We start from the raw sequence: 22147 nt of genomic DNA on the forward strand, positions 1-22147 counted from the left end.
TTGAAAAAATTGACAGAAAAGTTGATTCTTTGAAAAAATAAATAAAATTGTCAGACCCTTATTTATCCATGCTAACAAAGAGACTCAAATCACTAACATACATGAAGAAAAAGGAAATATTACAGCAGACACTATAGAAATACAGAAGATAATTAGAAATTGTTTTGAAAACTTGTACTCCAATAAAATAGAAAATATCAAAGGCATCAACAAATTTCTAGATAAACAGGGTGACATACACAATTTAAACAGGTCAATTTCAAGTGACAAAATAGAAGACTCCATCAAAAGTCTACCAACCAAGAAAAGCCCAGGACCGGATGGATACATAGCCGAGTTCTACAAGACCTTTAAAGAAGAACCAATACCAATATTCTTCAATTTATTTCAGGAAATAGAAAAAGAGGGAGCACTTCCAAACTCATTCTATGAGGCCAATATCACCTTGATTCCAATACCAGGCAAAGACACATGAAAAAATAAAACTTCAGATCAATATCTTAATGAACATAGATGCAAAAATTCTCAATAATGTTCTGCACCATGATCAAATGGGATTCATCCCATGGATGCAAGGTTGGTTCAACATGTGGAAATCAATAAATGTAATTCATCACATCAATAGACTTAAAGATAAGAATCAGATGATCATCTGAATAGACACAGAAGAAGCATTTGACAAAATACAGCACCCCTTTATGTTCAAAACATTAGAAAAATTAGGGATAACAGGATCATATATCAACATCATAAAGGGTCTCTATGATAAGCTCCAGGCCAACATCATTCTCAATGGAGAAAAATTGAAGGTATTCCCTCTAAAAACTGGAACAAGACAGGGATGCCCTCTTTCACCACTTCTATTTAACTTAGTTCTTGAAACACTGGCCAGAGCAATTAGACAGATGAAAGAAATTAAAGGGATACACACAGGAAAAGAAGAATTCAAATTGGCACTATTTGCTGATGATGTGATTCTATACCAAGAAGACCCTAAAAGTTCCACCAGAAAACTTTTAGAACCAGTAAATGAATTCAGCCAAGTAGCAGGATATAAAATCAACACCCATAAATCAAAGGCATTTCTGTATATCAGCAACAAATCCTCAGAAAGAGAAACAAGGAAAACTACCCCATTTACAATAGCCTCAAAAAAAACCAACCAAACAAACAAAACTTGGGAATCAACTTAACGAAAGAGGTGAAAGATCTATATCATGAAAATTACAGAACCCTAAAGAAGAAGTCAAAGAAGACGCTAGAAGATGGAAAGATCTACCTTGCTCTTGGATAGGCAGAATTAATATTATCAAAGTGACCATACTTCCAAAAGCACTATACAGATTTAATGCAATTCCAATCAAAATTCCAATGACATTCCTCATAGAAATAAAAAAAAATCATGAAATTCATCTGGAAAAATAAAGAGACCCAGAATAGCTAAAGCAATCCTTAGCAGGAAGAGTGAAGCACATGGCATCACTGTACTGGATCTTAAGCTATACTACAGAGCAAGAGTAACAAAAACAGTATGGTATTGACACCAAAACAGACTGGTAGACTAATGGTACAGAATAGAGGATACAGAGTCTAACCCAGAAAATTACAATTATCTTATATTAGACATAGGTGCCAAGAACCTACATTGGAGAAAAGATAGCCTCTTCAACAAATGGTGCTGGGAAAACTGGAAATCCATATGCAACAAAATGAAATTAAACCCTTCTCTCTCATCATGCACAAAACTCAACTCAATATAGATCAAGGACTTAGGAATACAACCAGAGACCCTGCATCTAATAGAAGAAAAAGTAGGCCCTAATCTCCATCATGTGGGATTAGGCCCCAACTTTCTTGGTAAGACTCCTTTGGCACAAGAATTAAAACCAAGAATCAGTAAGTGGGATAGATTCAAACTAAAAAGCTTCTCAGGAAAAGAAACAATCACAGTGAGGTGAATAGAGAACAAATTTTTACCACATGCACAACAGATAGAGCACTGATCTCTAGGGTATATAAAGAACGCAACAAGTTAAACACCAAAAGAATAAATAAACCAATTTATAATTGGCCAAGGAACTGAACAGACACTTCTCAAAAGAGGATATACAATCCATCAATAAATATATGAAAAAATGTTCAACATTTCTAGCAATTAGAGAAATGCAAATCAAGACTACTCTAAGTTTTCATCTCACTCCACTCAGAATGCAGCTATTAAGAATAGTAATTCTTAATTCCCATTAGCAATGTGCCATTGATGCACACTTAAGTTGAGTCTAAACTTGCCTATTTTGAGTAACATTGCAGAGAACATGGGAGTGTAGATGTGTCTTTAACATTTCTTTTCCTTTGAATGTGTACCCAGCATTAAGATTGCTGCATCATATGGTATTTATTTCTAATATTTTGAGGAGCTGCTGTATTATTTTCTATAATGGCCATATAATTTACATTCCCATTAGCAATGTGCCACTGTTCCTTTTTGTCCACATCTTTACCAGCACTTATTATCTTTAGCTGTATTGATAATAGCCTTTTTAACTGGAATGAGATGAGGCTTTCTTTAAATTGTTAATTGTTGAGGAGGATGCTGGGGAATGGCACACTCATGCATTGCTGCTGGGACTGCAAATTGGTGTACCCTATATGGAGAACAGTATGGAGATTCCTTGGAAAACTTGGAATGAAACCTCCATTTGACCCAGGTATCCCATTTCTCGGTTTATTATACCTAAAGGACTTAAAGATAGCTTACTACAGTGACACAGCCACATCAATGTTTATTCTAACATAATTCAAAATAGCTAATTTGTGGAACCAACTCAGATGCCCCTCAGTAGATGAATGGCTAGGGAAAATGTGGTATATATACACAATGGAATATTACTTAGCATTAAAAGAGAACAAAATTGTGGCTTTTGCAGACAAATGGATGGAGTTGAAGAATATTTTCTAAGTGAAGTAAGCCAATCTCAAAAGAACAAATGCCAAAAGTTTTCTCTGATATGAGGATGCTGACTCATAATGGGCATGGGGGCGGGGAGCTTGGGAGGAATGAAGGAACTTTAGATAGGGCAAAGGGGAGGGTGGGGAAGGGAGACACATGGTGGAAATGAGATCCTCATCATTACCCTAAGTACATGTAAGAAGGCACAAATGATGTGAATCTACTTTGTGTACAACCAGAGATAAGAAAATTTGTTTTCTCTGTGTGTAATATGAATTGAATTGCATTCTGCCATCATATATAACAAATTAAAATAAATTTTAAAAAAACTAAGTCGTTCTTCAAATTGTACATTTGCCTTAGTAAAGGTTTGTTCTTACTCCTGAATTTCTGTTTAGTTTGAAGGATGGGGCAAGTTGCTATTCTACCTTTCATTTTATTCCAACTGGAACATTTTCAATGTTCCTCATTCAACAAATATTTACTGAATTCCTACTATGTGTCAGGTAAGCTCTAATTTTTTTCCCCCACCAGCAATTTAGTGGGTGATTTAAAAATAATGGCCACTAATTTTTTATTGCCCTATTCTTTTTCTTTCTTTCTTTCTTTTTTTTTTTAAGAGAGAGAGAGAGAGAGAGAGAGAGAGAGAGAGAGAGAGAGGGAAGTTTAATATTTTATTTTTTAGTTATTGGCGGACACAACATCTTTGTTTGTATGTGGTGCTGAGGATCGAACCCGGGCCACATGCATGCCAGGTGAGCGCGCTACCGCTTGAGCCACATCCCCAGCCCTCTTTTTCTTTTTTGGTGGTGCTGTGGTGGAGCGCATGGTAAGCAAGTGCTCTATCACTGTACCACTAAGCCCTATTGCACTGTTCTTTCCTAAGAAACAGGTTTCTATTTAATTTTAATTCTTGTGCCACATAAGCGTATTGAACAGTTTTGAGAAAAATGTTTTCTAGTACAGTAGGTAAACAGGGAAAATGGGTAAAATAGATTTTTCTTAATCATGAAATTGCTGACCATAATTTGCCCTTTCAACTTAATTCCATGAAAATAATTGTATTTTTTTGGAATGCCTTAAAAGGAATCAAACTTGAAGGGAGCCTCTTTGTATGCATTTTTGGTTTTAGGATACTAATATATTCCTTGTCAGATTGCTTTGTAAATTCAACTATTGAACAAACATTAAACATTTCATGTTCTAAGAATGTGTATTCAAAACGAATTTGGATAAAAACTTTAATCCAAGTTATTGCATTAGTAAGACAGTGAGGAAATGATACTTGAAATTATAGATGAAGTAAGAACTATAGAGTTTAATTATAGAAGTTATGATTTAATAAGTATAGAAAGCTCAGCATTCATAATTGCTTTTGGAAAATGCAGACTTTTCATTTTCTTTTTTTACGGCTTTATTGAGATATAATTCATATATTCAATTTACCCACTGTACAGTCTGGTGGTTGTTGGTATATTTACAGAGTTGTGTATCCATCACTACAATCAGTTTTAGAACATTTTCATTATTCATGAAAGAAACTCTTATAACTCTTAGTGGTAATTTCCCCTTTTTCTCCCCCACTCCAGTCCTTTTCCCTTCACTCCAGGCAATCATTTACTTACTTTCTGTTGCTTTCTATTTGCCTATTCTGTACCTTTTCCCCTTCCTATGTAATTGTAATTATCCTATGCCTAATAACTGCCCCTCTTTCCCTAGCTTCTGGTAACCACCATTCCTCTTTCAACTTCAATAAGGTTGACTTTTTAAATATTCCATATGTGAGTTAGATCATGCAGTATTTGTTTTTCAGTGCCTGATGTATTTCACTTATGTAGTTCCACCAAGCTTATCTATATTGTTGCAAGTGAAAGGATTTTGTTCTTTTTAGGTGGGGTGTGTGTGTGTGTGTGTGTGTGTGTGTGAGAGAGAGAGAGAGAGAGAGAGAGACATTTTCTTTTTCCATTGATGCACACTTAGGTTGATTCTTGGTTATTTTGAGTAACATTGCAGAGAACATGGGAGTGTAGGTGTCTCTTTAACATGATTTCTTTTCCTTTGAATGTGTACCCAGCATTAAGATTGCTGAATCATACGGTATTTATTTCTTAATATTTTGAGGAGTTGCTGTATTATTTTCTATGTATAATTTACATTCCCAATAGCAATGTACCACTGTTCCTTTTTCTCCACATCTTTACCAGCACTTGTTATTTTTAGTTGTAAATAATATATAGCCTTTTAGTTGTATATAATAATAGCCTTTTTGACTGGAATGAGATGATATGCTCTGTGGTTTTGATTTGCATTTTCCTAGTGACTAATGACGATGGGCATTTTTTTTCATAGACCTATTGGCCATTTGTACGTGTTCTTTTGAAAGTGTGTATTTAGGTCTTTAAAATAGGGTTGTCTGTTTTCTTGCTATGAAGTCGTTTCTTATGCATTTTGAATATTAACCTTTTAAAAGATGTATAGTTTGCAAATATTTCCTCATTCTGTATAGTGGCTTCTCTTTTGTTAATTTTTTTCTTTGTTGTATAGAAGCATTTTTTTTTGACGTAATTCCATTTGTCTGTTTTTGTTGTCTTAGCTTTTGAGGTCTAGTAGTTTTATAGTATTGGGTCTAAGTTTTAATTCATTTTGAGTTGATTCGTTTATATGGTGAGAATAAGAGTCATTTCATTCATCTGCATGTGGATATCCAATTTTCTAGTACCTAAAAAGACTGTTCTTTCTCTCATGTATGTTCTTGGAATATTTGTTGAGAATCAGTTGTGAATGAGGACTTTTAAATTTTTTTCAAGAGTTTAAGTCTTGATGTATCATCTTTTTCCAGTGTTTTAAAGTAGTTATAGGATGCTTTTACCTTAATGTGGGTTTAAAATGTTTTTACTTGAACTTTAGTTACTAGATGAATAAAGTTACATTTTTCCTAAAGCTAATTTTTATTCATAAATCAGAAGCAAAAGGTGTAGCTATATTTTTCTGTCTTGTAATACATAATATTTTTTGTTTTATTTTTAAAAGAATAATATTTTACTATAGCATGATGATACTGTTTCTTATATTGAGATGTATACTCATGATAATTTATAGTACTGATATTATAGGAGAATTTAAATTTATTTTAATATTTTCTTGGACAAAAATGTCCCTCTGCTGTAATCTTGTTTATAGACTCTCTTGACTTTTCTATGCCTTTTTCTCCTCCTTTTGGTACTGGGAATTGAACCTAGAGGTGCTTTACCACTGAACTATACCTCCAGCCCTTTTTATTTTGAAACTTTCGATAAGTTGCTTAGCACCTCACTAAGTTGTTGAGTTGAGACTGGCCATGAACATATGATCCTCCTGCATCAGCCTCCTGAACTACTGGGGTTAGAGGTGTGCACCACTTGTCCTTGATTTTTAAGCAAGTGTGATTGAGATTTCTCTACTGCTGAGCCTCAAAGATGGCTCATGTTGCTTGCAATAGGACTTCCAGTGGAGGTTTTGTTCTGGGTGTATGGAAGTGGGGAAGAAAAGTTATATAAATATTTATAAACCTGAGCTTTCTATTTTGGTATTTCTTAGTCTTTTTTTCTTTTTTCTTTCTTTTTTTTTTTTTTGGTGGTGCTGGGGATCAAACCTAAGGCCTTGTATGTGTTATGCAAATACTCTACCACTGAACTATATCCCTAGCCCCTTGACACTTCTTAGTCTTGAACCAAGTACTGGGCCAATTCTTTTACCAAGGATTGAGTGGTGTGTGCTCATTTTTCGCTTATCTGTCAGTTTAAGTCAGTGCATCTCTTCTCAGCCCATTCAGATAGGAATACACTCTACCCTCTCAAAAGTAATTTCACAGCGCATGTGTTAGTTTGTGTATGTGTATTTTTGCATACATGTTTCCTGTCATTCATTACTTTTTGTCCTTCTAATTATTAAGAAGGTGAAATATAAATAGGTTCTTTCTGCATTGCACCTCCTTTCCCTAATCTACCCTCTTCATTCCTCACCTCTCTGTATCCTGGCCTTTCCTCTTTTGGGGGGAGGGCTCAGGATGGGGAGTTTACTATATTATATTGGTTGTGTAGCTAGTATGTTACTGGAGTCTTAGACCTAGAGGTCTTACTTTAGGGATTCAATAAATCAGGTCCCTATACTTGCCCTCAAAAACAAACAGAAAAAATAATTTGAAAAGCATGAAAGAAACTTTAATTAATACAGCTACACTGGGTAGACAAGGGGATCTATGTCCTTACCCCTGTCTTAGAGAGGCTGGCAAAGACCCTGAGGTTTTATAGAAAGGGGAATGAAGAGTTGGGATTTGCAGAGCTGAAGGCTTTTCGGAGCTGTCTGAAGCAGATGATCTCGGTCTGGTGTGGCTTATCATTATCTCAAGGTTGGTCAAGATTGACTAGGCAGGGCCTTGTCCCAGATTTTTAAAAAAGTGGTTGTTGTATAGGGGTTAGCTTCTACTCATGACAGGAAGTTTATTGGGTCAGACCTTGTTCCTGGAAGAAGGGGACTCAGAGCAAAGAAGACAGGTATAAAATGGGGACAGATCTGCCAGATCAAAAGCAGTGTCTTAAGTCCTTTTTTACAACATAGTATGTTTTTTCCTATATATAGATGCCTGTGATAAAATAAAGTTGAACTTATAAATTAGACACAATTAGATTAAGAACTAATGATAGCAGTTATTACAATATACTGTAATAGAAGTTATCTGAATGCAGTCTCTCTCAAAATATCTGTTATACTTTATATTGTAGCAACATCTGCGTATAATATTTTTTCCTTATTAAATCAAGAACTTCAGCCTTTTCACTTAAAGAAGGCACTTTACAGTTTCCCTTTGTTGCATCCAAATTGCCATCATCACTACTCATGTACTGTGGAGCCATTATTAAATAAGTTTGTTGTTGTTTTTTTTTTGATATTTACTTTTCAGTTTTCGGCAGACACAACATGTTTTTTTTTTTGTTGTTGTTGTTGTTGTTTTTTATTGTGGTGCTGAGGATCGAACCCAGCAAAGAAGACAGGTATAAAGGTATAATGCCAGGCAAGCGCATTACCACTTGAGCCACATCCCTAGCCCTTGTTTTTGTTTTTAAAACACAAGCACAGTGATACCACTATGAAACGAAGGAACTACTGATTAATGAGCATTGCTATGGTTTGGATTCCTCAAAATTTCATGTGTTGAAGGCTTGGTTCCTAATACAGCAATGTTCAGAGATGGTGTCTTTGGCGAAGTGATTGGATCATGAAGCCTCTGACCTCATCAGTGGGTTAATATATTGATAGCTGAGTGGACTACTAGGAAGTGGTAGAAACTGTATGCAGTGGGGCAGGAAGTAAGTCACTGAGGGCATGTCCTGGAAGGGTATTTCTTTTCCCTATTCCTACCCATAGTTGCTTCCTGCCTGCCATAAGAGGTGAGCAGCCTTTCCACCGTGTGCTTCTGCCACAGTGTTCTGCCTCACCTTAAGCCTGAAGAATGGAGCCAGCCAACTAACAACTGAAACAAAACTCTGATACTGTGAGCCAAAATAAAGCCTTTCCTTTTAAGTTTATGCCAGGTATTTTGGTTGTGTTGTCAAAGCTAACTGACACAGGCAGGTAGCATATATAACCTGGACACACAGAATAAAGGGATGCTTCACGAGGGCAGCCTTGAGCCAGTAGAGTAAGATATCATCACACTACCTGTATTAATGCAAAATATAAAATTTATTGTTATTTATAGAGTTTTTCATTTAGTATTTCTGGCCTGAGATTGAACACAGGTAACTGAAAGCAAAACTGTAATTAGGAATGATTGCTGGATTTCAAGATGTTTGCAGTAACTATAATGTGATTTGAAGTATCTGAATTGTATTGGTGACAGATTGGGGGTGTTTTTGATAAAACTGGATTTTTGCCTGCAGTTATAATTAAGGTAAATGTTAAACTTCAGTTAGAAATTAGTGAAGATAAATGATGATTTTACACAATATAATGGAATTTCTGAGTTTCATCCCTACACCCCTTTACTCCCCTGATACCTTGTAGTATTATTTATGAAACTTAGGGGGTGTCTTTATCTAAAAATATTGATTTCATTAGACAACAGAAATAACATCGAAATAATCATCTCGTCCCCATTGAAATAAATAATACATGTAAGCATAGAAGGCAGGCAAAAATTGTTATATGTATTATTTAGAATTTTTTAGGGATCCATTAGAAGCTGTCTTGCATATTAAACATTTAAAAGGTACTTTTTATGCTGGGCACTGATCTAGGTACTTTTGCATTATCTAATTTTAGACATTCTCTTATTCATGAGTTGCATTTACCTTTGTCCTTTAAAAAAGACATGTGAAATGATTGACAAGTTAAAGCATAATTCAAAATACGATACAAATGATATCAGAAGTAAGTTATTCTACAACACAAAAGGCAAGGTGCCTGTTTTCTATTATAGGGACAAGTCAACCTTACCCAATAAAGATATTGTAATGAACATTAAATTTAATCTCCCAGTCTCTTAGTTTCCTCATACTGTCAGGCAGTGAACTGTCTTATCCAACACAGAGTATTGTTGTCAGGACTAATGAGACAATGGAAGTAAACTATAATGTGGTACAATTATTAGTGGTGACAGGTGATGGAAAAAGTCACAGAATTCAAAGGATGTGCAATTGCTGGATGAGGGTTGGTGTTTGGTTTTTGGCGACCTTAGTGCTATGGCTATAGGAGAGAAGATTCTTTATAGAGAATACTGAGAAGCTATTAACACAACTGGAATTGAGAAATTGGACCTCTGAGCTCATCCTTCTCCTTTGTAACTTTGCCCAGTGAAGCTATAAGCACCCCACCAACATCATTACTTTTCTTAGTTTTCCAGAAATGATCAAAAGTATTCTGTGTAGGGCCACCAAACTCTTTGCCTCTCATAAATGGTGAATTGGGATTATCAGGTGTATTTAATTTGCATAAAAAATTAAATCTGTAACAGTTCATGCCTTTCATTATCAGTGCCGGTCATGCTATCAACTGAAGGGACTCCAATAACTTTAGGCCTAACAAATTTATAGAGCCAACTCCAGAAAACACAAAACCAACTAAGGAAATTTATCCTTACAATACTACAATACTTTTTCTTCAGAACCACTCTCCGTACCAAAATCTGTATTAATAAGGATTCTCTAAAGGAACAGAAACAAACAGGACACACACACACACACACACACACACACACAATTATATATTGTAAAAATGGTCTTTATTAGATTGGCTTACAGGATCAGAAACTACATAGCCCTACAATGGCCTCTTCAATGACTGGAGAGCTGGCAGAACCAGTAACTGCTTAGTTCAAGAAGTTGGAACTTCAGAAGAGGAGGAACCAGTAGTACAGTCCCAATCCAGGGCTGAAGGCCTGGGAACCTTCTGGAGGTACACTGATAATGCCAGCATCCACTGAGAAACAGTGGGTCCTCCCCTTTGAGCCCTTTTCATTCAGGTCCTTAACCTGTTGGGCTGCATCCAGCACATTCAGGGAAGGTTTGCCCCTCTCAGTTTGTAGGCCCACATGTCACTTATCTCTGGAAGTACCCTCATTGACACACCTAGAAATCTTTTAATCCAGTCAAGTTGATAGTCCAGATTAACCATCACGGGTAGGTATACAACATCTTTGTACCCTACCCCCACCTTTGTCCAAGCAGATAAGAATCTGCTTTGTTTAATGTCATGACTAGTTAACCAGGAATGAGAATTTAAATCTACTTTTCTTCTTCTTTTTTCTTCTTCTTCCTCCAGTCTGGAGATCACATCCAGGACCTTGAGAACAATAGGCAAGTGCTCTACCACTGAGATACATCCTCATCTTAAATCTGCTTTTATTTCATCTTTCTGCCAAACTGCAGAGACCTTGAGAATTCATTTTTTTCTGAGATGGAGGTTATGTAACTCCTGTCTAGTGCTAGTGAATTTCAGTGTTTTTGTGGCTGCGGTTGTGGCTCAGTGATAGAGCACTTGCCTAGGATGTGTGAGGCACTGGGTTTAATTTCAGCAACACATAAAAATAAATAAATAAAATAAAGGTTTTGTGTCCCTTTGCAACTAAAAAAAATTTTTTTTTTAATATTTATTTATTTTTTTTATTTTTTTTTTTAAAGAGAGTGACAGAGAGAGAGAGAGAGAGAGAGAGAGAGAGAATTTTTTAATATTTATTTTTCAGTTTTTGGCGGACACAACATCTTTGTTTGTACGTGGTGCTGAGGATCGAACCCGGGCCGAACACATGCCAGGCGAACGCTCTACCGCTTGAGCCACATCCCCAGCCCTAAAAAAATTTTTAATTAAATTTGTTTTTTCTAATTAGGTATACGAAGCAGAATGCATTTTGATTCATTGTACCCAATTAGAAAAAATAAACTTTTCGTTTTTCTGGTTGTACACAGTGTAGCATCGCAACATATGTGCAATCATACATGTATCTGGGGTAATGATGTTCATCTTTCCTGCCCCCATGCCTCCTCCTCACCTATCCCTCCCCTTTGCCCAATCAAAGCTCCTCCCTTTTTCCAGTGCTCCCACCCCCACATTATGGATCAAAATCCATTTATCAGAGTGAACATTTGGCCTTTGTGTTTTGGGGATTGGCTATTTTGCTTAGCATGATATTCTCCAACTCCATCTACTTACCTGCAAATGCCATAATTTTGTTCTCTTCTAATGCTGAATAATATTCCATTGTGTGTGTGTGTGTGTGTGTGTGTGTGTGTGTGTGTATCTCACAGTTTCTTTATGCATTCATCTATTGAAGGGCATCTAGGTTGGTTCTACAGTTAAGCTATTGTGAATTGAGCTGCTATAAACATTGATATGGCTGCATTACTATAGCATTCTGATTTTAAGTCTTTGGGTATAGACCAAGGAGTAGGATAACTGGGTCAAATGGTGGTTCTATTTAATTCAGTGTCCTCTGGAAAATTGTGGTGGTCCTCTTGTTCATGATTTTTATTCCAAGTGTTTCATGGTGGGCTTCCTACCCATATCCTCTTTTTTGCTCTCTGATAAAAAATAATCATTCTGCCATTTGGTACATTACCAAATCTCTAATTTTGAAGTCTTATGTGGGTCCTCGGTTATATTCAGTTGCCCTTTTAGTGGTCCCTAATCATCTCTGCAGAAGTATCCAAGCAAACCCTATAAACTTCTCCCTCAATAGAGAAGAGTGAGGAAACCTGACAAGAACTTTCTCAAATTTTCCTTTCACCTTCTGAGAACCATTTTATCCCTTCTTTACTACCATTATTTGTTTGAGGGGAGTGACTCTTATTCTCCTTCAAGAGAAATTATTCTTCTGTTGATTCCACCACCACCCCAAAGTCTCTGTAAATGTCCTTTCACCTCTGTCTCATGTCTTCAAATTAGCAAATGTCTCAAGACTTCCATTTTCTGAAAACACTGAAAGACTGTAAAAAACTTATTCTAATTCTTGATGTTTTTTCTCTCCTTTCTCACTTCCCAAATTATGTTTTAATAGCCACATTCACTGACTCCTTTTTAATACAACTCTTATGTTATCTTTCTTTCTTGACACTATTTTCCACTTTTAAAATCCCCCTATTTAGTGGCACAGTGGGATACATCTATACTCCCAGCAGCTTGGGAGGCTGAGACAGGAGGAATGCAAGTTCAAGGCCATCCTCAGCAAATTAGCAAGGCCCTAAGCAACTTAGTGAGACCTTCTTTCAAACTAAAAAATGAAAAAAGTGCTGGATTGTAGTTTTGTAGAAAAGTACCTATGTGTTCTGTCCCCTCACCCCGCCCTTTTGGCACCAGGGATTGAATCCAGGGGCTCTTAGCCACTGAGCCACATCCCCAACCCTTTTTATTTTTTTTAGTTTGAAATAGGGTCTCACCAAGTTGCTTAGGGTTTCACTAAATTGCCAAAGCTAGCTTTGAACTTGCCATCCTCCTGCTTCAGACTCTGGATTACAGGCCTGCCCCACCTGCCCCAGCTCATTGTCAATTCTAAATACCAGTGGCCTCTATTGTGCCTATCCTTCAAATATGTTCTAATCTTGATATATCCATTCTCCCCAAGTGGTCTCAATTGCTTACTATATACAACTTTAGCTATGGTTGATGCTTCCTAGATTTTTATCTCCCCCTATCTTCTTAAAATTCATTTTCCATTTCTCCCTGTAGGTGTCACTGTAAATTGTAGCTATTCCAGATTGAACACCAGCTCTCTTTCTCTGCCATCCTTCCCTACCTCAATTCCTCCATTTCCCCTGTTTTTCTCCTCAAAAGCTATAACCTCTCTCCCCGTACACACAAATAAAATTAAATAGCAACAACAAAAATTGCTGATCTGTCTTCTGTGAAGATCCCAGTCCTTGGGAGACTTACCCACTCAGATATTGCAATACACTTTACGGGTTAATTTTGGAGTTGCTGAAGATTTCTCTTCTGTGAGGTAGAGGTAATGCTCCCCACCAAGGATACATTATGGATCTTCTAAAAAGTATACTGTGAAGTTTGGTTTTCTTATTTAGTATGTTATTGATGACTTGTGAGGAATATATAACTATATTTCTTGTTTCTTTACATAGCACTATTTAATAGGCAAGCCTACACATGTGCATCATTGTACCTGGTACATGACTGATGCTCAATAAATACTTGTTGTTTTAATTAGAAACATAGGATATGAGTACCTCACCTCTTTATCATCTTCTCTAGTTTCCTTTTAATTTATGTAGTTAAATCTTGGATCAAAAGAATTTTATGTTTGGATAGAAACACTTTTATGTTAGCATCTTAGCATTTTTTTTTCCAGGTCTTTGGAGAGTATTTATGTAATCCACTTACATCCTTAGTTTTAAATTGGCAATGATAGAAACTTTGGCATTCAGATGAAGTGTCAACTATAGGAAAGAGTTAAAAGTAGAAACCTGTAATACCTGTTCAGCCTGTGCAGTAACCAAGACTGTGGCAGATTTCTCTGTAGCATCCATTTTCAGAAACTTCTTACACTTAATAGTTTGCAATATCTTTTATTCTCTAAAACTTCAGAGTTACATATTGAGGGTTTGCAAAAGGGAAAATAAATTAGTATTGCCCCAGATACCATTATTTAAATTTGGTTTTTGTTTTTAAAACATACAGATATGTGTAAGATTTCATAACTTTTCACTTCAGCAGATTAGATTTATTGAAGTCTAACTCTGGAAGGCACTCTCTTTGGAGCCTTAGTGAATACAACATTGAAAAGAAAGTACCATTCCCAAGGTGACATAGCATACACTAAACAAGTATATGGGAAATTGGGTTTAACTCGGGTACTTTATTTCATCCTGAACAAGCAGTAAATTGGAATGGTAGGGTGTAAATCTGAAAATGACTGCTCCATTGCTCACCAGAATAGCAGAAGTTACTAATGTATCCAAGGCTTATTTTCTTTTGCATTGTTCCTCTACCTTACTTTAAAAGAGGAATAGAATTTTGCATTTAATATTCTCTTTATAATTACTTTAAATTTTGCTTTCATCAATGATCCACTTAAGAATAAAAGTATGATTCCAAAATTATGAATTAAAATTCCATCTCTTTGCTTTGTATTAACACCAATTAAATTAGTATTTAGCTTGAATGAGGCTAAATTAATATTAATATTTAGCTTTCTATTTAGCTCCTTACAGTAAACCTAAGGGTTCTCTTTTGCCCCTTTCATAAATAATGCTCTGAAATTGTGGTGCTCAAAAATTTTAGTTTGGTATAGTGATCCTTGTTAATACAAAGATATTTCAGTTGGTCAATTTGATTTTGGAAATGGTTGTGAGGTGTTTACCATATTCTGTAATACTGTTTAATATTTACTGTGTTTTTATGATCTAACTTAAATTTTTACCCATTTTTATAGTATTATTAAAAGATCTTCATACTTAGTAGAAAGCAAAGCTTTTTTTTGCAAACATAATACTTGTGGTTAAGAAGACAGACTTTAGAATCAGAAAGACCTGGGTTAAATAGAATTCTAGTTTTAACCTGATTAACTGTGTCTTGGGCAATTATTTAACCTCTGTGAACCTCAGTTTCCTGTCTTTAAGAGAATAATATCTAATTTTCATGGGATTTTTATAAGGGCTAGGCAACATAAAGTTTGTATAGTACATAAGTACTCAAGTGATAACTTTTTTTTGACCCATCCTTTATTAGGTTGAATCCAAGTAGTGAAAGATGAGTGGTTTTCTTTCAGTAGCACTTATTGGAAAAGTATGAACAATTGGATCTCTTAAAGGGCATACTTAAACTTTTTCTTTATGATATGACAGAATTTCAGAAATCTACTTGAAACCTAGTTAAACTAATGGACTTAAAGAGGTATAAGTAGTGTTTACTAAACAGATACTTAGGGCATATTATGTCCAGTTCTTTGTAATTCTGTAAATATTACTGCATGAAATCTTTGTAACTTTGAAAGAGATGTTTTCTTAACATTTTACGTAAGGAAACTGAGGCAAAAAGAAAGTAGTAACTATCCAAGGCCATTATACGTAGTAAGTGGTAAAATTGAAATCTGGCTCCAAAGTCTTTGTTCTTAGCTATATGAATTAGGCTATGTCTCCAAATATTCTTTTTTTCAATAAATGGGGTGGGGGCTAAAATAGAAAAGAAATTCCAAGTTAGAGTAGGGTTGAAGAAAGTTTAACCTAAATTTAATACTTAATTTTGCCTACTTCATTCAATGTAATACTGACCTCATTGAAAGATATCATACAGAATTCTCAATGTCTCGCTCCTAGTGTTATATATGTAAAAGGCACAATATTGCAGTGCTACCTCATTGTCCTTGCTTTGATCTCTCTTTCACAAAGATGAAAATCTTTGTGTCTTTGGTGTGCTTGTGGCTGTCTTTTCCTGAATGGGATCTATATTTCTACTTAGCTTTTGCACATTATTTTTTTAACCTGGATATTTTTTCTATATTTTTATTGGTGCATTATTGTTGTACATAATGGTAGGATTCACTGTTACATATTCATAGATGCACACAACATAATAGTGTAATTTGGCCAGTATCATTCCCCAATATTTCCCTTTTCATTCTCTTCTTCCCTCTGCCTGGTCCTTTTCCTCTACTGATCTCCCTTTGATTTGCTGGAAATTGCTTTGCTCCCATCTTTCATTTTCCTTCTTCCTCTCTGTCTTCCACGTGTGAAAGAAAACATGACCCTAACTTTCTGTGTTTGGCTTATTTTGCTTTTAACATTGTATTCTCAAGTTCTATCCATTTTTCTGCAAATGACATAATTTTCTTTTTCTTTATGGCTGAATAGAACCCTATTGGCTTTCAGACTTATTAATGATGATCACTCCTTTATGGTTTACCACATCCCAAATTTGTCCTTTTATCCCTCAGCTGACAAGTAATTATGGTCTGGGATTCCTTCCTGGCACCTATGCAGACAAACAGAGGCTGTCAACTATTTAGGAGAATTTCCAGATCATTTCTTTTACTAGTTACTAGTTAAGTATCAGCTTTCCATGTATGTAGCTAAAATAATGTAGATAATAATAAACCAAAATTTTTTTGAAAAACCTATATATTTCATCCCCCCCATCTATCTCCATTTGAAAGTAGCAGTGACTATGGCAACATGAATTTTTTTTTCTAATTACATTTGAGTCATTTGACCTTTGATTTATCACTGTTTGTGACTTTTATTATTGTTATTTTATCTTTCATTTCATTTAAATTGAGTTACCAAAATTTTCAAATAAGTCATTGTCTTAAAAAATCTATGTATATTATCTTTCCACTACCACCAAAAAAAAGTTTCTTAGCATATATATTCATCAAGACAAATAATAATTCCTCCTCCACACACCCCTATGCTCCATATCATTGTTTACCCAGTTGTTATATCTGTTTAGGATTGTTTCTTCTCTTTTTGCAGTCCATACTTTGCATAGATCAGTGATGAAAGCAATCTTCAGGGAACTTTGGCTCAGCAACTTGATCCCAGATTGTTCTGGGAGGTAAGGAGAGTAGAGCCAGAGAAGCAAAGAGAATGTCTTTCAAAGGGAATGAATTGAATGTAGCCTACTTATAAGATGGATAAAAAGTTGTATCAGGTGTAATAGCATTGTTTGATTCAGAAAGCTCTTTAGAAAGAAGCTTTGATTTTAATGTGGGCATCACTCTTTCATAAGACTGTAAGTCTTCTGAGGCTTGTTTCTGAGGGGGGAATATACCAGGGATTGAACTCAGGAGCATTTGACCACTAGCCACATTCCAGCCCCATCTTGTGTTTTATTTAGAGACAGGGTCTCACTGAGTTGCTTAGCACCTCCATTTTGCTGAGGCTGCTTTGAACTCTTGATCCTCCCTTCTCAGCCTCCTGAGCCACTGAGATTACAGGCGTGCACCACTGTGCCTGCTTCTGAGTGCTTTTTGTTTGCTTGCTTGCTTTGGAAATGTGTTTGTTGGCTAATTTGGTCTTGATGCTGAGAAATGCTATCTGTGATTCTTAGCTATGCTGATAGCTTTCAGGTTTCGAAATCCTGTCTCTTCTCTGTTGGTTTGACTTGTGTGGTACTTCACAGTTTTTCATCTCATTTCTTTCATTCATTTCATTAATTCAGCCAAAAGATGGTTTATTCAGCCTTTGATTTGCACTAGATAGTATGTTATTTACCAGGGTTACTGTTGTGAGCAAACGCAGATGTGGTTGCTATCTTCTTCAGAGTCTTCATTTTAGTTGAGGTGGCAGTCATAAGCCAGTTGTCATAAAAATAAATGTGAAATTACAACTGTGATAAGCTTAGTGAGGGAGAGGGGCAGTGTTATAAGATCTAGTCTGTAGAGAGTTGACTAAGTTGAGATCCAAAGGATAAATAGCAATTACTCAGGCAAAAAAGGAAAGGTAGGCCATTTTAGGCATAGAAAAAAGCCTTTGCAGGGAGGTAGTGTGCTGAGTTCAAGAAACTGAAGGGAAGGGCTGTGTATCTGCAATAATGGACTGAGAAACCTGAGGCAAGAAGTGGGCATGGCATACATACCCTATAGGACCATGAAGCCCATGGTAGAGATTTCCATGTTTATCCTAAGAGCAGAAAGGTGGCCAAGATCATATTTCTGTTTTGAAAACTTATCTGGAGAAGAAATACAGAAAAGCTGGGATGGTTGGATATAGGAAAATCAGGAGAATTTTTTTTTTTTTTTAGAGAGAGAGGGGGGGGGAGGGAGGGAGGGAGGGAGGGAGAGAGAATTTTCAATATTTATTTTCTAGTTATTGGTGGACACAACATCTTTGTCTGTATGTGGTGCTGAGGATCGAACCCGGGCCACACGCATGCCAGGCGAGCGCGCTATCGCTTGAGCCACATCCCCAGCCCCCAGGAGAATATTGATAGTGTTATTTTAATCATTTTTCACATACAAAATAGTATTCAGATTTTACCAACTTGTGCTTTGTATTTTGGATTTTTGTGTTGGGAGCTTGTCTTTCAAAGGATCTTCAAGTTTTCTTGGAAGTAAGTGAAGACCTAGCTGTCTGGCTCCTAGCTGTTAACTCTTAAAAGAACAACTCAGGTGTATTGAGGTATAAATGCCATCTTGATTCCTGATGATTTTAGTGGTTTCTTGTTTTTTCATTTTTCTTTTTCCTTTTGTTAAATATGATATGTGGTGATTTCACTGTTGGTAGTGACTGTGGCAGCAGCTGCAGCAGAAGTACTAATAGTAGCAATAGTCGCAAATTTGTACTTGTCATGTTAGAAACTGTCCTGAGTGCTCTACATGCACATATACATTTTTTTCTCATATAGCCTAATGAGGTGTTGAAACTTTTATAGATGAGTATGAAGCCCAGAGAGAATTATAAAATTGCAGAGCAGGGTTTGAATCCAGGTAGTTTACTTCTAGAATCAGGTTCTTAACTGTTCTTATAAGTGGTGAAAGGTCCTTTAGAGCCAGGTTACAGAGGTTAAGGAGTGCTCAAGGTCTTGCTATACAGTAAGTCATAAAAGCAGGATTCCAACCCAGGCACTGACTTCTGAGCCCATGTTATGTTTCCAAGTGAATTGTGGCTATCAGGAGAATAGTTAACTTTAATTTATGGAACATCAGGTTGCAAATGTCTACAATAATTTATGTTACAGGGAGTCAACCCATTTTTTTCTAACATTTTCTAGACATTATTGAGATAACATTTTATATGTAATTTTGAAATAATAGTTTTCCATTGTAGGGGTGCCCTGTAATTTACTAAAATTCCTTTAATTTTAGATAGTAAAATATTTTGTTTGCAAGTAATTAAAAGTGCACAGTGTTTCCTTAACAGAATGAGTACCATGAACAAAAGGGAAAATATAAAGTGTTTGTAAAGATATAAAGCAGCTAGAACTCTCATCCTCTACTTATGGGGATGCGAATTGGTACTGTCACCTTGGAATATTGTTTGGCACTGTCTGTGGAAGCTTAACATGCATATCCTAAGACCCAATAATTCTATTCTCAAGTAATTCCCAACAGAAAAAAAAAATATATATATATATATATTTCACCAAAAGACATGTGTGAGTCTGTTCATGGTAACCCCAAACTGAAAACTACCCAAATGCCTATCAGTAATGAGTCAATAAACTGTGACATATTCACCCAGTAAAATAAGGTACACAGTGAGAATAAACAACCTGCTGCTGTATATAGCACTGTTGTTAATTATCATAAACATAAATTTTGATGCATGTTTCCAGTCTGGTTAAGAACTCTGGAAACCTAGCTCGGTGGTAGAGCACTCACATACAAGGCCCTGGTTCAATCCTTAGTACTCCCCACCCTCCAAAAATAATAATAATAAAAATAAGCCAACCTACAGAATATAGACCCAAAATGTAATGATATCAGTACAATGTGTTTAATTTTTGCTCATACAATAGTTTAGAGTAGATATTCCAGGCTGGGGTTGAAGTGGGAGGCTGTTTCTATTCAATGTAATCCTTCGGGAACGTGGACCACTGTTTTCTTTGCTATCTTTAACATGTAGCTCCAAGGATACACTTCTACTTGCATTCTGTTGAAGAGGATGTAATCACATGGCCATACTAAACTCTGAGTAAGTGTGTGGGAGGGAAAGGGAGTGATACCACAGTCTACTTGCATGCAGGGGGAAAAACAATCTTGGTAGGCAATGTCTTTGCCATGCTCATTGTTTTTACTGTCTTGTAATTTGTTGTTGCTGTTTTTTTCTCATGCATAATAGTACATTGTGATTATCTTTTCATGTTATGGATATAAATCTCATTACTGCTTTTAATGACAGTAGATTATTTCACTGAACAGATGGACTGAAATATAATTGCGTATTTTCATGTTGATGGTTTTGTTTGTTTTGATTTTTGCTGTTGTTAACAATGCTCTGTGAAGATCCTTAATAAGAAAATCATTTTCATAAGGTAAATTATTAAAGTGGATTTGAGGGGTCAAAAAGTATGCCTACTTTAAAGGGTTTTGTTTGTGTTTTTTGAGATGGGGTCTTGCTGTGTTGATTAGTCTGGTCTTGAGCTTGGGGGCTCAAGTGATTCTCTTGCCTCAGTTTCCTGAGTAGCTGGGACTACAGGTGTTCTCACCACACCTGGCCTTTTTTAGGGTTTTGGTACATATTCCCAAACTGGTCTTCAAATTGTCTTCATTGTCCTTTTCTGTTTAACATGTTAGTTGGTTTTTAATTGATTCTTTTAAACATCAGTTTTATTGTGTACAGTTGAGTTTATAACATGATGTTATGGGATACTGAAATGATTACTACAGTGAAGCAGATTAACCTATCATCTCACACAGTTACTTTGTAATTAGAGTAGCTAAAATCTGTTTATTTTTAAATTCCTAATACAATTTTATAATAATATTATTATTAAGTAAATTTTCTTCAAAACGTTTTTGTGTTTATTTTTCTGTCTTCATTTCTAGTCCATCCTGAAATGATCTAATATTTTTTGCCAGGTGGTTGTTTTGTTTTGTCAATAGCACTAGTTTTTCTTTTTAAAATATTGGGTTGTATGAACTTTTTATAAAACCATTAAGAAGTATTTTTAAAATAACTTTATAATTAGTAATTAGAAATAACATAGAAAATATCAGTTCTCTGAGCCATTTGAAGCAGAGAAAGCTATTGTTTCCTGAAACAAAAAGCAACATTACCAGCCATAAAATACTGTAGGGTGGAGATGGTTAAGTCCTTTTTATTGGCCCAGGAGTGTGGTCTCCAATTACATGTTTGCCATATAATTTGCCTTGGAGCTGTGTTTGGCTGCTGTTCATATGTTCTTTGTGCCATTTCACATTGATCATGGGCTTTCTTTCTTTTTTAAGAACTAATGAAACCTTTTTCCCTTTTAAATTGTTATCTCAAGCGTTTTATCACAGTGACAGAATGCTGATTTACGTGTTTGTCTTTTTTAAATATAAAATTTACTTAAAATCTATGGTTTCCCATGCATTGTTACAAATAGCAGCAATAAGAGATCTTCAGATAAGTGAATAATAATACTAATAATAACAATAGTAATGGATAACACCAAACTTTTGAGATTTGATGTAAGAATGTGTTATATTCAGAAATGCAGTAAAACGTAAACAAATAATGGTGAAATAGTGAATCTTTATGCTGGAGGATATTTGATGAAGTGAAAAGAGCTGTGCTTTGCAATCAGTTGTACTTGTCTTTGAATCCCAGACCTAAGTCTAGTCAAATGTAACCCCTTTGAGTCTTCTTTTTTTCTGTAAAGTGAGATTGACATGTACCATGTAGGATTAATTTTATTTTAAAATAGTTTATTAAAGATAACTTGATAAATTTTATTTTGATTCTATGCCTAGAAAGCATGTAGAAGGCATCTCCCCCACCTTTTTTTATTCTGTTGCATTTTTATAACCCCCCAGTTTATTTTGAAAAGAATCTTTTCTGACATATATCCATGTGAATTTGAGACTGTAGTGAAATTACGTGTATTCGTCTATAGCTTTATTAAACACTCATGAAATGTTTATATTAATACTTAAGGACACCAACATAACTGACTGATTAAATTATTTTTTCATACGTAAGCCAATTTACATTTGGGTTAACCTGTGCATATAAAACAAAAACACTCCTCAACCAACCATAGGATACATAGCATACAAATGTCCTTTCCAGA

The 22147-nt window shown here is 35.5% G+C and overlaps 1 protein-coding gene across 4 annotated transcripts in view; it reads left to right on the forward strand.

The window, feature by feature from the left end:
• The window catches only part of Plekha5 (pleckstrin homology domain containing A5), a 239689-nt gene that overhangs the window by 43923 nt on the left and 173619 nt on the right, over positions 1–22147 (forward strand). The gene's annotated exons all lie outside the window — the stretch shown is intronic.

The sequence above is a fragment of the Callospermophilus lateralis genome, chromosome 4 (assembly GCF_048772815.1).
Source record: "Callospermophilus lateralis isolate mCalLat2 chromosome 4, mCalLat2.hap1, whole genome shotgun sequence".
NCBI lineage: Eukaryota > Metazoa > Chordata > Mammalia > Rodentia > Sciuridae > Callospermophilus > Callospermophilus lateralis.